The sequence below is a fragment of the Mauremys mutica genome, chromosome 16 (assembly GCF_020497125.1).
Source record: "Mauremys mutica isolate MM-2020 ecotype Southern chromosome 16, ASM2049712v1, whole genome shotgun sequence".
Lineage (NCBI taxonomy): Eukaryota > Metazoa > Chordata > Testudines > Geoemydidae > Mauremys > Mauremys mutica.
This window is the reverse complement of record NC_059087.1, coordinates 24,121,596-24,135,747: the sequence shown is the minus strand read 5'-3', so window position 1 is coordinate 24,135,747 and position 14,152 is coordinate 24,121,596. Positions and strand designations below refer to the sequence as shown.

General features: G+C 44.9%; 1 protein-coding gene across 1 annotated transcript in view; it reads right to left on the bottom strand.

Moving 5' to 3' along the window:
- Positions 1–13,542, bottom strand: part of TAOK3 (TAO kinase 3) — a 146,101-nt gene extending 132,559 nt beyond the window's left edge. Inside the window, exon 1 of the mRNA XM_044989727.1 lies at positions 13,391–13,542. The gene's annotated coding sequence lies outside the window, so the exon portion shown is untranslated. The remainder of the gene's footprint in view (positions 1–13,390) is intronic.
- Between the last annotated feature and the right edge of the window lie 610 nt (positions 13,543–14,152).

Genomic DNA, 14,152 nt, shown 5'->3' with positions numbered 1-14,152 from the left:
TTGGGGGGCAGTCAGGGGACAAGGAGCAGGGGGGTTGGATGGGTCGGGGGATCTGATGGGGGCCAGCCTGTTTGGGGAGGCACAGCCTTCCCTACTCATCCCACCATACCGTTTCACAACCCCACTGTGGCCCTCGGGCCAAAAAGTTTGCCCACCCCTGTGCTAAGGGCTCACTAGTGGCAGACTAAGTAACCCTCACCACGCTAGAGTTGCCAAAATTCCCGGAGAAGGCCAGAACATGACCCGCATGCAGAAATAAAGAGCTCAAGTGCTCCAGCAGTGTGCCGGCATCAACCCAGGGTAACTGGAAGGGAAAGCCCCAAAGAGCTTTCATCCCAGCATTTATTAACCCATTCATTAAAAAATTAAGGATAACCAAGGATTAACCAGTTTTACCACTATTTGTGCCTTCATCACCATATACCACCTTGTGTATTCCTTTTGCACCTTCTATCCAAGGATCTTAAGGTACTTTATCAATAGTAATTAGGCTTCCACATCCTGTGAGGGAGACATGTTTTATCCCTTTTTACAGATGGGGGAAAGGGAGACAGAAAGCCAGCAAGTGAATTACCCAAGGGCACAGAGCTGATCTACGGCAAGAGCAGGGACAGAATGTAGATCTCCTGGATTCCAGTCCTATCATTAGCCACAGGACTCTCTTTACAAAGATCTGGTTTTATCAATTGGGTTTGGAGACACTACTTCCTGAGACCTATGTGCGCAAACAGAGCTGACCATAAGCACAAATAGAGCAAGTGTCATTTTGCAGCCCTAGGTCTGATGCAAGCTGTGCAACTGGTAGCAGGTAGGGTTGCTAGGTGTCCCGTTTTCGACCAGAACACCCACTGGCCGGGCCGTTAAAAGTCTGCTTGGTGGCACAGGCAGGCTCTTTACCCAGCTCCGCGCAGCTCCTGGGAAGCGGACGGCATGTCCCGCCGGCTCCTAGGTGTAGGGGTGGCCATGGAGGTTCCATGTGCTGCCCCCGCCCCAAGAGCTGGTTCCACAACTCCCACTGGCTGGAAACCACAGTCAATGGGAGCTGCAAGGGCAGTGCCTGTGGGCAGGAGCAGCGTGTGGTGAGGAGCCCCCTGGCCGCATCTCCGCCTAGGAGCCAGAGGGACATGCCAGCCGCTTTCTGGGAGCCACCTGACATAAGTACTGCCTGGAACCCACACCCTAAAACCCCTCCTGTGCCCCAACCCCCTACCCCAGCCCGGAGCCCCCTCCTGCACCCCAAACCCCTCATCCTGGCCCCACCCCAGAGCCCATACCCCCCAGCGGGAGCCCCCAGCCCCTCCCATACACCAACCTGCTGCCGCAGCTGGGTAAAAAATAGCGAGTATGGGGGAGAGTGAGCAACAGAGAGAGGAAGGGTGGAGTGAGTGGGGGGCAAGGCAATGGTGTCTGGTTTTCTGCAATTAGGCAATTTATGGTCCGACTGCCCTGGCGGCTTGGGGTCCAGTAAATCAGCAATAAGCAGTAACACTGCCCCACAATACAAGTATGAATTCCTTAAAATATTCAGGGGATTGTGGAGGCAAAGAATCATGGATTATCTCTACACTACGGCACAAGGCGGATTAATGGGGTGTGAATTGCAGCACACACCGAAATCCTGCACTGCAACTGCCCCATCTGGACACTGCTGGCAAGAACTAACAAGGTACCTAGGGCAGGTCTACACTATAGCAAGGATCGATGTTCTGAGATCGATCCACCGGCGGCCAGTTTAGCGAGTCTAGTAAAGACCCGCCAAATCAACTGCAGATCGCTCTCCAGTCGACCCCTGTACTCTATCCCCGACGAGAAGAGTAAGGTAAATCGATGGGAGATTTTCTCCCATTGACCCCTCGCAGTGCAGACCCCGCAGTAACTCAACCTAAGGTATGTCGACTCCAGCTATGTTATTCACGTAGATAGAGTGGGAGGGATTGCTCAGTGGTTTGAGCATTGGCCTGCTAAACCCAGGGTTGTGAGTTCAATCCTTGAGGGGGCCATTTAGGGATTGGGGCAAAAATCTATCTGGGGATTGGCCCTGCTTTGAGCAGGGGGTTGGACTAGATGACCTCTTGAGGTCCCTTCCAACTCTGATATTCTATGACTCTATGAGTTGCGTAATGTAGGTCGACTGACTGCGGCAGTGTAGACAAAGCCTTAGTTTGTGTTAATGAACTCCTCTTCAAACAGGACTGCATTAATGTGACCAAGGTACCTTTCAGTTTGTGCCTGCTGCCAATCGCATGGAACAGTCCCAGTGCAGCACACCAGCATGAGCTGCAATTCACCAGCACTGTCCAAACCAGGGGGCCATGTAGACAAGCCTTAAATCACTGAATTAGTACCTAGCTTAATTTGGTGCAGTGGGGAGTCACAATCCTTTGTTATAATACAAAAACCTCTCCCCAACCCTTTGACACAGTAGAATGACCTCTCAGTGTTGCCAATACTCACAGTTTTACAGTGAGTAAGGCAATTTTGGCCCTTGATGCTAGAGATGTTGTTAGAAGATCCAACTGAGATTAGGGCCTCATTGTGCTAGGCACTGTACAGACACATAGTAAGACAGTCTCAACCCTCTGAGATCTTACAGTGTAAGGGAAAGTATAGTGGTGAGTTTGTGACATGGGAGGTGGAACTAAGGGCAAGTCTATAGGAAGGTGTCTTTTTCACACCCCATAGCGATGTAAGTTACATCGACTTGAGCAGTAGTGTAGACCACCCCTATGACCCACCAAATTAATCTCATATGGAGGCTAAACATCTATATCTATTAGATGCCAGTGAAGATGTGCCCTAAATTGTCAGCACTAACAGAATACCATTTATTTAAATATTTTTGGATGTTTTCTACATTTTCAAACATATTGATTTCAATTATAACACAGAATACAAAGTGTACAGTGCTCACTTTATTTTTTATTACAAGTGTTTGTACTGTAAAAAGACAAAAGAAATAGTATTTTTAATTCACCTAATACAAGTACTGTAATGCAATCTCTTTATCACGAAAGTTGAACATACAAATATAGAATTATGTACAAAAATACTGCGTTCAAAAATAAGACAATGTAAAATTTTAGACCTTGCAAGTCCACTCAGTCCTACTTCTCGTTCAGCCAATCACTCAGACAAACAAGTTTGTTTACATTTGCAGGAGATAATGCTGCCCACTTCTTGTTTACGTCACCTGAAAGTGAGAATAGGCATTCTCATGGCACTGTTGTAGCCAGCATTGCAAGATATTTACTTGCCAGATGCGCATGCTTCACCCACCATTCCAGGGGACATGTTGATGACGGGTTCTGCTCGAAAATCATCCAAAGCAGTGAAGACCGACACGTTCATTTTCATTATCGGAGTCAGATGCCACCAGCAGAATGCTGATTTTCTTTTTTGGTGGTTCAGGTTCTATGGTTTCCGCATCGGAGTGTTGCTCTTTTAAGACTTCTGAAAGCATGCTCCCTACCTCGTCCCTCTCAGATTTTGGAAGACACGTCAGATCCTTAAATCTTGGGTCGAGTGCTGTAGTTATCTCTACAAACCTCACATTGGTACCATCTTTGCATTTTGTCAAATCTGCAGTGAAAGTGTTCTTAAAATGAACATGTGCTGGGTCATCATCTGAGACTGCATAACATGAAATATATGGCAGAATGTGGGTAAAACAGAGCAGGGGACGTCCAATTCTCCCCCAAGGGGTTCAGTCACAAATTTAATTAACGCATTTTTTTTAACGAGTGTCATCAGCGTGGAAGCATGTCCTCTGGAATGGTGGCCAAAGCATGAAGGGGCATACGAATGTTTAGCATATCTGGCACCTAAATACCTTGCAATGCCAGTTACAACAGTGCCATGTGAATGCCTGTTCTCACTTTCAGGTGACACTGTAAATAAGAAGAGGGCAGCATTATCGCCTGCAAATGTAAAAAAACTTGGCGATTGGCTGCAGAAGAAGTAGGACTGAGTGGATTTGTAGCCTCTGAAGTTTTACATTGTTTTGTTTTTGAGTGCAGTTATGTAATAAAAAAAATCTACATTTGTAAGCTGCACTTTCAGGACAAAGAAATACAGTACTTGTATGAGGTGAATTGACAAATACTATTTCTTCTGTTAATCATTTTCACAGTGCAAATATTTGTAATAAAAAATAATATACACTTTGATTTCAATTACAACACAGAATACAATTTATATGAAAATGTAGAAAAACATCCAAAATATTTAATAAATTTCAATTGGTATTCTCTTGTTTAACAGTGCAATTAAAACTGACAATTTTTTTTATCGTGATTAATTTTTTTTTTTAGTTAATTGCGTGAGTTAACTGCAATTAATTGGCAGCCCTAATTTTTATTGAAATTAAATAAAAAATTGTAAAAATATTAAAACTTATTTAAAATTAAATGTGTAATTATCACAACCAATGTTAAGGCCTAAATTTGGTAAAATCTATTAAGATCGTTTACATTAAATAAAGTAATATTCAAACAGTATGTGTTTGTTGCCAAAGTTTTAAAGAAAGGGAAATCACTGAACTGCTGGAAGCCACTGGCTAAGCACCGGGAGTCAGAGTGTGCTGAAGTGTTAACCAGCTTTTGACAGCAGTAGTCTCTGATGCAGGTGCGGAGAGAATACTTTCTTCAGTTTATTCAACTAGTTCAGTTCAATGGCTAGGTCATTCAGAGCTGAGAAACTGACTGGATGCTTTAAAAACAAGAAAACTCGTTTTCCTCTTCCAATCTAAGACAAAAAACAAGGTGAGAAGGGGTGAGATCTATTCTTTCTAAAATCTTGAAGGACATGGTGACCAGAAAAAAATCATTTCACTAACTACAGATAAATACTTCCTTTGTTTGGCAAATCAGTTTTAAATGTAACACGTTTTGATAAACTTTTTTTTTGTTATGCATCCTGCACATTTAATGTAATTTTATTTAACTAAGAAAGATTTAAATTGCTTCTGTGCATTTCAACTGAATTCCAATTTCCATCCAAATGCAGCTTGACAAAATCATAAGCAAAATATTAATCTTCTAGTAGAGTGGTTTTCAATCTTTTTTTTCATTTGCAGACCCCTACAAAATTTTGAATGAAGGGCGGACCCCTTTGGAAATCTTAGACATAGTATGAGGACCCCCTGGGGTCTGCAAATCACAGGGTGAAAACCACTGTTCTAGTAAATGAGAAATGTATCATTCACCATCTTCTACTATAATAAAAATATATAAACATTTAGAATCTGAATAAATGTAAGTTAAGCTATGTAACCACTTAGATAAATCTACATGGGATATATCCTTCCGGTGAGCAAACAGACATACCAAATTTGGTGTACAGGCTATATTGAGTTGCAAATCACCATGTTTAAATGGTTACCAATCAATGAGGATCAAACTTTTCAGAAAAATAAAGTCTAAATGCAAAACAAGATTATAATTGATTATTTAAACCCAGACACAATGGGGAATAAGTATTTATCTTGCAGTAACAGCTACGAGCTCCAGCCATGGAGTAGGGCCCCATTTCGCTAGGAACCGCACATTAAAAAAAAAACTTCATATATTCAAGTAAGTAATGGGAAAAAGCTCCCTGAAATGGAAACAGCCATATGTAGAATTCGCTACCAGAATGTCTTGTATCTGATAAACAGACCAGCAGCAAAGACAATCTACTAAAGCTTTCACCTTAAGCTCAGGCTAAAAAACCCAAATTCCATTTCACTGTATAACATCAAATCAGGGCTCTGCGTGTTTAGCATAATTCAGCAGTACCATATGCTACGTACTAGCATATATTCCATTACAGGGAAGAAAAAACAACATGACTCATCTGTGACTATGTTCTCATCAATCTAGCTTAAAAAGCACTAGAAACAACTGGGGCAGCCCCCAAATAAGCCTCCTGAATTTTATTTGCCAGATTCTCAGTGATAGGATTACAGATCACTTTTATTTAGAAGAAAATGATTTATTCTAAAAAAGTCAGCATAGTATATGCATCTCTCCAAGAGAACCAGAATCAGAATCACTACACACAAAATATCAGGTGTATGTTCTTCTATTTCAAGTAGTCTTTATGTAATTAAAAAAAAGACATTATGCTAGGAGCAGAATGATGTCTGGCACTTATACAACACCTTTCATCCGCAAGTACTGTGCGTACTTGAACACATACACACTATATACGAGGTTAACTCCAACAAGTGCTGAAATGCAGCCACTCTGGGGTGGAACATGGCAGCTGCCTACCTCTATACAATACTTGGAGAAGTAATGGGGGAAAAAAACAGGCATCTGAAGCTGAAGGGGAATTTAGGTAGGCAGAATGTAATTCTCTTAGCTAGAATTTGGCCATGACTCTGGAGTTAACACCTCTACTCTTACGAAAAGTGTTATGAGATTTTTAATGACCACAAGCAGTTTTACATCTCTCTTCTCAAAGATGCACATCCACCAGCACAGTGGCCCTCTTGCACTGTATCAGTTTTGGTCAGACCGATTCAGAATTAAGAATGCCACCCAATGAAATCAACATCCTCACCCTCCTTCAAGGCATTCCTTGTTCTCCAATCCAACTCTACTGGGAGACGTGAAGCAACATGCAATCACAGCACAAGGTGCAAGGACTGCAGGTCAAAGTTAACTTCAGTATCCCAAGTACTAAAGCCATCCAGCCTCCAAAGTTAATATTTCTGGATGACCTACACTTTCTTTAACTTTGCTTTATTAAGCCTGGATGACCCATATGTGGCTAACTCTACTACTGCTGTGCAGAAAAGATAGACCTGAAGTCAATATAGTGAACAAAATATGAGAATTCCTTTGGGTACAAATGGATTTTTGGGTAAGGAGTAAGGCATTCAGCTGCATGTTCTCACACAGCTATTTGTTCCTCTAAAACTGAATGAAACCAGGATCCATTTTGACCAAATAAACAGAAAGGGTGGGGAAAAAAGTAATCCATTAACGCCAAGCTATTACCTGTTCAACAACATAAAGTGCTTCTGTTATTAACCAGTCGGACAAACTTGTTGTGTAAGCTCTGTATTAAACCTGGTATTTTCCTACCTCTACAAGTCAAATAACTAACCACTTCCTGACATGGAGGGAGAATTGAAAAGGATAGCCCAGCTACAAGACTAAGAACACTAATATTTTAACTCATCTCTCTCTGATAAAGCAGGAAGAACTCTCAAGCTCAGAAACGCTCTATCCCATCTTAAAAAAACAAACACACACAAAACCCCACCCCAACACAGGATCAAAGGTCAAAGCAATAATCATGGCATCCTCATCCTGAAAGCAAAAGCTGTTATTCTCCTGCCACACACACACACACAAAATGAGGAAGTAAAAATGAAGCATATGGCAGAGGTGTATAGTTCACGCTTTAAGAGTAATATTCTTTGTATAAAATTAATAGTGTGAAATGAGGTTTAGAAGAAGACTCAGGGCTTGTCTACACTACCACTAACTTCAGTATAACTTACATCGTTCTGGGGTGTGAACAATCCACACCTCTGAATGACATAAATTACACCAACCTACCCCTACACACCGGTGTAGACAGTGTGGAGCTTCTCCCACCAATATAGTTATCACCTCTTGCAGAGGTGGAATAATTAAGTCAATGAGCGAGCTCTCTCTGCTCAGCTTAGAGCATCTTCACCGGCCGCACTACAGTGACGCAGCTGCATCAGTGAAGCTGCTCTGCTGTAGAGCTTCTGGTGTAAACTAGCTTTCAGTAAGGGCTGTGCCAGTATCTTAGCTAACTATAACAGAGGCCTGGTCTGCATTAGGATTTTACATCCGCATAGCACTCTCTCTCTCTTTCAGAGGTGGGGAAAAAAACAAACACATCCCCTGAGAGATACAGCTACTCTGACCTAGCCTGGTGGTAGACAGCACTAGGTCAACAGAAGAATTCTTCTGTCAGCCTAGCTACCGCCTCTCAGAGTACGTCCAGACTACCCGCCGGATCAGCAGGTCAGCAATCGATTTATCGGGGATCGATATATCGCGTCTTATCTAGACACAATATATCGATCCCCAAACGCACTCCCGTCGACTCCGGAACTCTACCAGGGCAAGCGGCAGTAGCAGAGTCGATCCCACGCCGTGAGGACGGGAGGTAAGTCAAAATAAGATACGTCGACTTCAGCTGTGCTATTCCCGTAGCTGAAGTTGCGTATCTTACATCGACACACACCCCCAGTGTAGACCAGGCCTCAGGAAGGTGGATTACCTATGCCAACAGGAAAACCGCCTTCCACCAACATAGATAATGTCTACACTGAATCCATACAACAGTGCAGCTGTGCTGCTGAAGCATTAAGTGTAGACAAGCTCAGAGGCAAACTCTGATCTATTGCAGGACACATTGAGAATTTGTCAGGAACTTGAGGGCCAAACCCAATTAGTAGGCATTAGAGCCAACTGCAGCTATCCTCATTTTTAATAAGGAACTGAGACTCACAGAGACTAGTTCCCAGCATGCAATACTCCATCCTGTTTGAAGTGCTGTGGACTACACTGTAGAACTTCACAGGCTGTGCTTTGGCTGCTCCCGAAGCACATCTTTTGGCAGATTATTAAACTGAAAGGCAAAAAGTGCATTCCCTGAACAAGAATATAACGGGACAGGGTTTTTCTTTACACCCAGGTGACTACAGGTCTGTAGATTTATCAATATTTTGACATGTTTTACCTAGTAAATTAAAACAGTTCTTCTGGAATAATTTGTCTGTGATAAAAAGACTTGTGGGGATGGCACATTATAGTACCTTGCAAAAAAACCTAATTAGCAAACAGACACATGGGACAATTTAACAATTATCGTCACCTAGCACTGAGCCAAAAGCAACCAATTCATTCTCTTTTAATCAATGGCCTTTAAATAAGGAAGTCATTTGAAAATGTTATAGTGCAAAATAAAATCTTTTCTTGCTGGTGGTTTTTTATAGTTTTAGGTTTTTTTAATATGCCTATTAAAAACGCTACGCAAGCATCTGAAATTTGGTTACATAAAATCCCTACATCCCGAGTATCTTATATATTAAACTTTCACTTTTACTCAACTACTACAATTCTTGTTGGCAAGTTTTGGACCCTTTGAATTATATGCGTTTATAATGGATACTGTAGCTCTCCCTTAAAAAGCTATCACGGATCAAATTTGCCCCAAATTTAGTTTCTATGAAAGTAAACTTACAAAACATTTAAAACTAATAATATATTTATGTTAAATTAAAATAAAATAGAAATAGTTTTTTAAAACAAATCATCCCCCTGCAGCGTCCGCAACCCAAACACTGGCGTAGTACTCTTTTTGGAAACAGGGGAACCCAGAAGTGAAATAAATCAGAAATTGACAAACTGACTAGCCTATTTTCACGGTCCATGTTACCAGAAATGTAAAAAGTAAGCCAACAGCCTATTGTCAGCTAGTGTGCCAACTCACTAGCTAATGCATCCATGAGCACTAAACAGCCACATGATTTTGATCCCTTCCTTCAGGGCCTGAGTTTTATTTCTCCAAATAAGAGAGTTCATCATAAATTTCACATATGAAACATACCCTTTCCTCTGACCCAGGCTCTCCTGCAAGAACCTCTATAGTTCCCACAGGTCTCACACCCCAGGCCATCTGCCTGGAGCCACATGTAAACAAGTGTCTTTCCCCTGACCTAAAAGACCTAGGAACTCCCACAGGAGCCTACTTGCTCCCTGTAGATCTCACAACCAACTGCTGCTTGCTGGTCTTAGCTCACCACCTGGAAGGCAACGAATTAGCTACAAGAGGGGGTGTCAAGCAAAGCTCCCTTAAAGGACCTTCCAGCCACTGCCACATAATTAAAAGTAAATTAGATTATTAAACATCTTTCTTTTTTTAAGAACAGAGGATGCTTATTTATAAATCAGGTAAAGAAAAAGGTCTCTTTTTAAAAGATGTTATTTAACTTGGCAGTGTCCCTTTAACTCACAATACCACAGAGATGTAACGAACAGGAATTGCCATATTCTGTCTACGTGGAAAGCCACATGAGCGCTATTTTGTGCACTAAGGTCCTGATGCTGAGAAGGAGGCGAGTTTCTCTTAGGACTGAGCCCCACAGGAAATTACATATTTGATTTGCAGAACAATTCATTACTGGCTAAGCAAGGTACAACTATGAAGAAAACAGTAAGGCAAATATGACCAGTTTACTGAAGCTCCTGGCATTTTTCCATGAGTATACCGTACCAAGCACTGTGAAGGACTAGAAACCTAGTAACAGATTTTAGTCTAAAAAGAAAAAACTACAAACAAATATTCCTACCTTCCAATTTCAAATACTTTCTGCATTAAGCTACTGAGTTTTCAGAGTAGTGTATCAACTGGCTACCACAGATAAATAAAAAATTTGAGAGGGGAGGAAGAGGATGGTTTAGTGGTTCAGATGTAAAACTGGGTTCTATTCCCAGCTTCACCACTGACTTCTTGGGCTGGTCACTTAATCTCTCTATACCTCAGTTTCCTTATCTGTAAAATTGGGCTTATACTCATTGTACCCGTCAGGGTTATTTAGAAGCTTAATTGCCACTGATAAAGCCTCAGGTAGAAGCTGCTAGGTATACACAAAGATTACTATAAAGAGAATGGTAACACCAACTGGTATGCCTGACCGCAAGCAAAATGGAGTTGTCCACTGACTTAAAAAAAAGTGAAATCTTTCCTAAATAGGATCAGATTCTGTAGTTATTCCACGTGAAAATCTCCCAATGTTTTCAAAGGCATTTCCATGTAAAACAACTGCAACACGGGACCCTAAATTCAATTATTTCTCCATATTCCTCCCAATACCAAAGAGCTAGTAACCCACTTGCAAAACACATTGTTCCCTCCTCCCTATTCCTTCCCCCTCATCCTCACACCCCTCATGCAACCACCACCAGTTACGCTAGTTTAGTCAGCAGCAGTTACATTAAATGCCTTCTGTACTTTGCTTCCTTCTCTCACACAGGGAAGATTTAAGATTTCATTGAATGAAGTGTAGTTAATTTCTATTCCATTCAAAGACAACTAGTATGACAATGAAGCTCCCCGCCTTCACTTGAATGTCATTAGGTCAATATTTATAATATAAAGTTATTCAAATGATCATTTAGCAACAACACATGGAAATATTTGATATAAAGTAAAACCTTCACAATCTGCACTTCATTTATCCAAAACCTGGTCATGACCTCAGTTTTCAGGTCAGTGTAACTTAGTTAATTGTTTCACCCACTGCTGCTCCAGCTCTTCACCCACACTTTCCACCTCAGGCATCTGCTCCTCCACTTGAAATAACCCCATCTGTGGAGTTCCTGAGCAAGACATATGAGCTGAGGACAGTTCACCATATAAAGACCTACATGCAAAAGCTCCACAACTTCCTCAAGGCTAGCTGATATCTATGGGCACTGTCCAGGGTTCTTTTAACAAGAAAGTAGGTATGCAAGTATGTATGCCTACAGGGGCATAAGCATGGTTTCTGGCCACGAAGTTTGGAAGGCTACATACAGGTTAAGAGACCATGGGTGCACAACTGAAAGTCTGCTAAGTCAGCTAGCCCAATTACCCAATACTTTCAGGTGTCCCTGAAGACTGGGTAATCAAGGTTCTGCAGTGTTTTCTGCCACTGAAATTTGCATGGTGGTGGTGGGGTTGTCTAGAAATACAGACTTTTGACCAAATTTTGTAACAAACCCTAAGTGCTGTAGATTATTTTTTGATTTGTGGACACTGGAAGATGCTTTGTTTAGTTAAGAAAAATACAAACAGAATCCTGTCACTTCAGATGTGGTCAGCACCAAAAGGCTGTGATGTCTGAAAAGCTAGAGCGGCTGCTACCTATTACCCAAACATGACATCACTGAGAGAGAACCAGCTGAGGAAGGAAGGATATGCAACAATAATTTTCTGAATTGTACAAGACTGAGTACTGCACAGCTTTCCTGTATCTCTGCCTCACTGCCTGTCATCTCTTCAAATCTCAGCTGAAAACACCCATCTCCCTTGGGTTTGTTATTTAATTTCTCTCCTTCTCTGTTACCCTTTAACCCTAAATATATTACTTAACTCCACAGCATACTGGAGATACACCTTCTGCAAAAGACACTATATCTAAAGTGACATTGGATTTGACAGTGGGGAGGGGTGTTTATTCTTTAAGAGCTCTTTCTCCCCATAACACCTTTCCTTTAGTACCAGCAATGACTTGTACTTCCACTCTGTCCATGTACACAATGGAAAGGCTAAGAAAAAGGCTAAGTAAAAAGCCAAGTGAATGTCTCTTCTTTGTGGACTACCATTCTGAAATATATATGAGAGAGAGAGAGAATTTCTAAAGCATCATTATTTTATAGATCTTATACTATTTTTAAAAAGAGCGAAGAATTAGTCTTCACAACACCCCTGAGACACAAGTGACTTCCCTAAGGTCACAGAGCAGCCTAGACAGTGTCACAGCCTGGACCCAGATCTGATCCCCAGTCCCATCATTCATCCAGATCTCCTGATCCCCAGTCCCATCATTCATCCACAACACAAGTCTTCCTCCCTAAGAATGGGACCACTGTCATCCTCGTCTTGGATTTTAACAAACAGCTAACCTCACCTACCTGCTGTCACTTTCCTCGCAGTCACTGCTTCATCACTGTGCTGCTAGTGACTACATGTGGCACGAAGAACGAGCATGAGGGACAACGCGCCACCATCCCAGGAGCAGCAGGAACTAGTATCTGAATATTATTTTCTTTGACGTTTCCTGAGTGTCGTTTCTTCTGATAAGACCCGTCCGCTGCCCAGCCCCGCGCCTCGCAGGGAAAGTCAGTGACAGCGCCGAGGGGGGACGCGTAGCTCAGCACGTGCCTTCCCCAGCAGCGCGCCCGGGGGAGCAGGGCACAGACCGGACACGCAGCGGGGCTGCACGGCCGCCTCGGTCGCTTCCCAGGCGGGGGCTTGAGAGACACGCGCGTCCCGGCTGGCCGGGGCTGGCCACTGGAGCTACGCCGGGGCTCAGCCCGGGATCCCCCGCAGGGCTCGGCGGCGGCGGCGGGGCTCGGCGGCGGCGGCGGGGCCCGCCAGCTCCGGCCCCGGCCCCAGCCCCGCTCCGGGCGGCCGGGCTCCCTCCCGGTTGCGTCCCGGGGCTGCCCTGGCTCAGCCCTGCGGGCGGCGGCTCGGGGCGCGGGCGGGGGCTGCCCGCGCGGGGTCCCGACCCGGGCTGCCTCCTGCCCGGCTGGGAGCGCGCCGCTCCCCGGGGCCGCGGCGGGCGAGAGGCGGCGGCCGCCCCGAGCCGCTTCCCCTCCCCGAGCTCGGTCGTGGCCAGGGCGCCCCGGCGGGCGGCGCGGCGCCTCCCTCTCACCTGGCACCAGGGGCCGTGAGGCCGCCGTAGCTCGGCGCTGTCCGGCGGCTGGGTCCGTCCGTCCGTCCCGGGGCCCCGCTCCGTCCCCTCCGCTTCCTGCCACGGACCCCGCTGCTGCCGCTGCCCGAGGTGCGGCTCCTGCCAGGCGCGGCCAATCGCTCGGCTGCATCGGCGCTCAGCTCTCCAGTCTGGTCAGTCACTGGGGCTAGCAGGGAGATCGGCGCTCGACTACGCAGCCTGCACGCTCAGCCCGATGGGGCGGGGAACGGATCTGCGTCTGACTAATCAGCGGCTCGCAGAGACCGAGGAGGGGGAGGATCGGCGCTCCATTAAACGACCTTAATCGGCCAGATCTGTGGGACTGAGCCGGGGGGGGTTTGGAGGAAACGGATCGGAGGTCGATTCGTAAACCTGTCACTTCGAGCCGGCGGAACTGGCTCAGCGCTTGATTAACCACCCTGATCACGCTGAGCAGCTCGGGCCCATACCGGTCTAGGCGGGATCGGCGCTCGATTGGAGTCACTGGGGGCACTCTGGGGCAGAGGGAGACGATTAACCCTTTGTGGGGAGCGTGACGTCTCCCTTCCCAGGCGGGGCTCGAAGGGGGGGTCAGTTCTCCGGGCAGGGGGCGGGGGGGGGTTACTGCCTCTCCCAGGCAGGGTTTAAATGGGCGGCGTCCCCCTTACCCCCCCCCCGCCGGCAAGGGGTTAGCGGGGGGCGGCGTGGTGCCAGCTCACCCACCCCCTTCCCGGGCACAGCGGG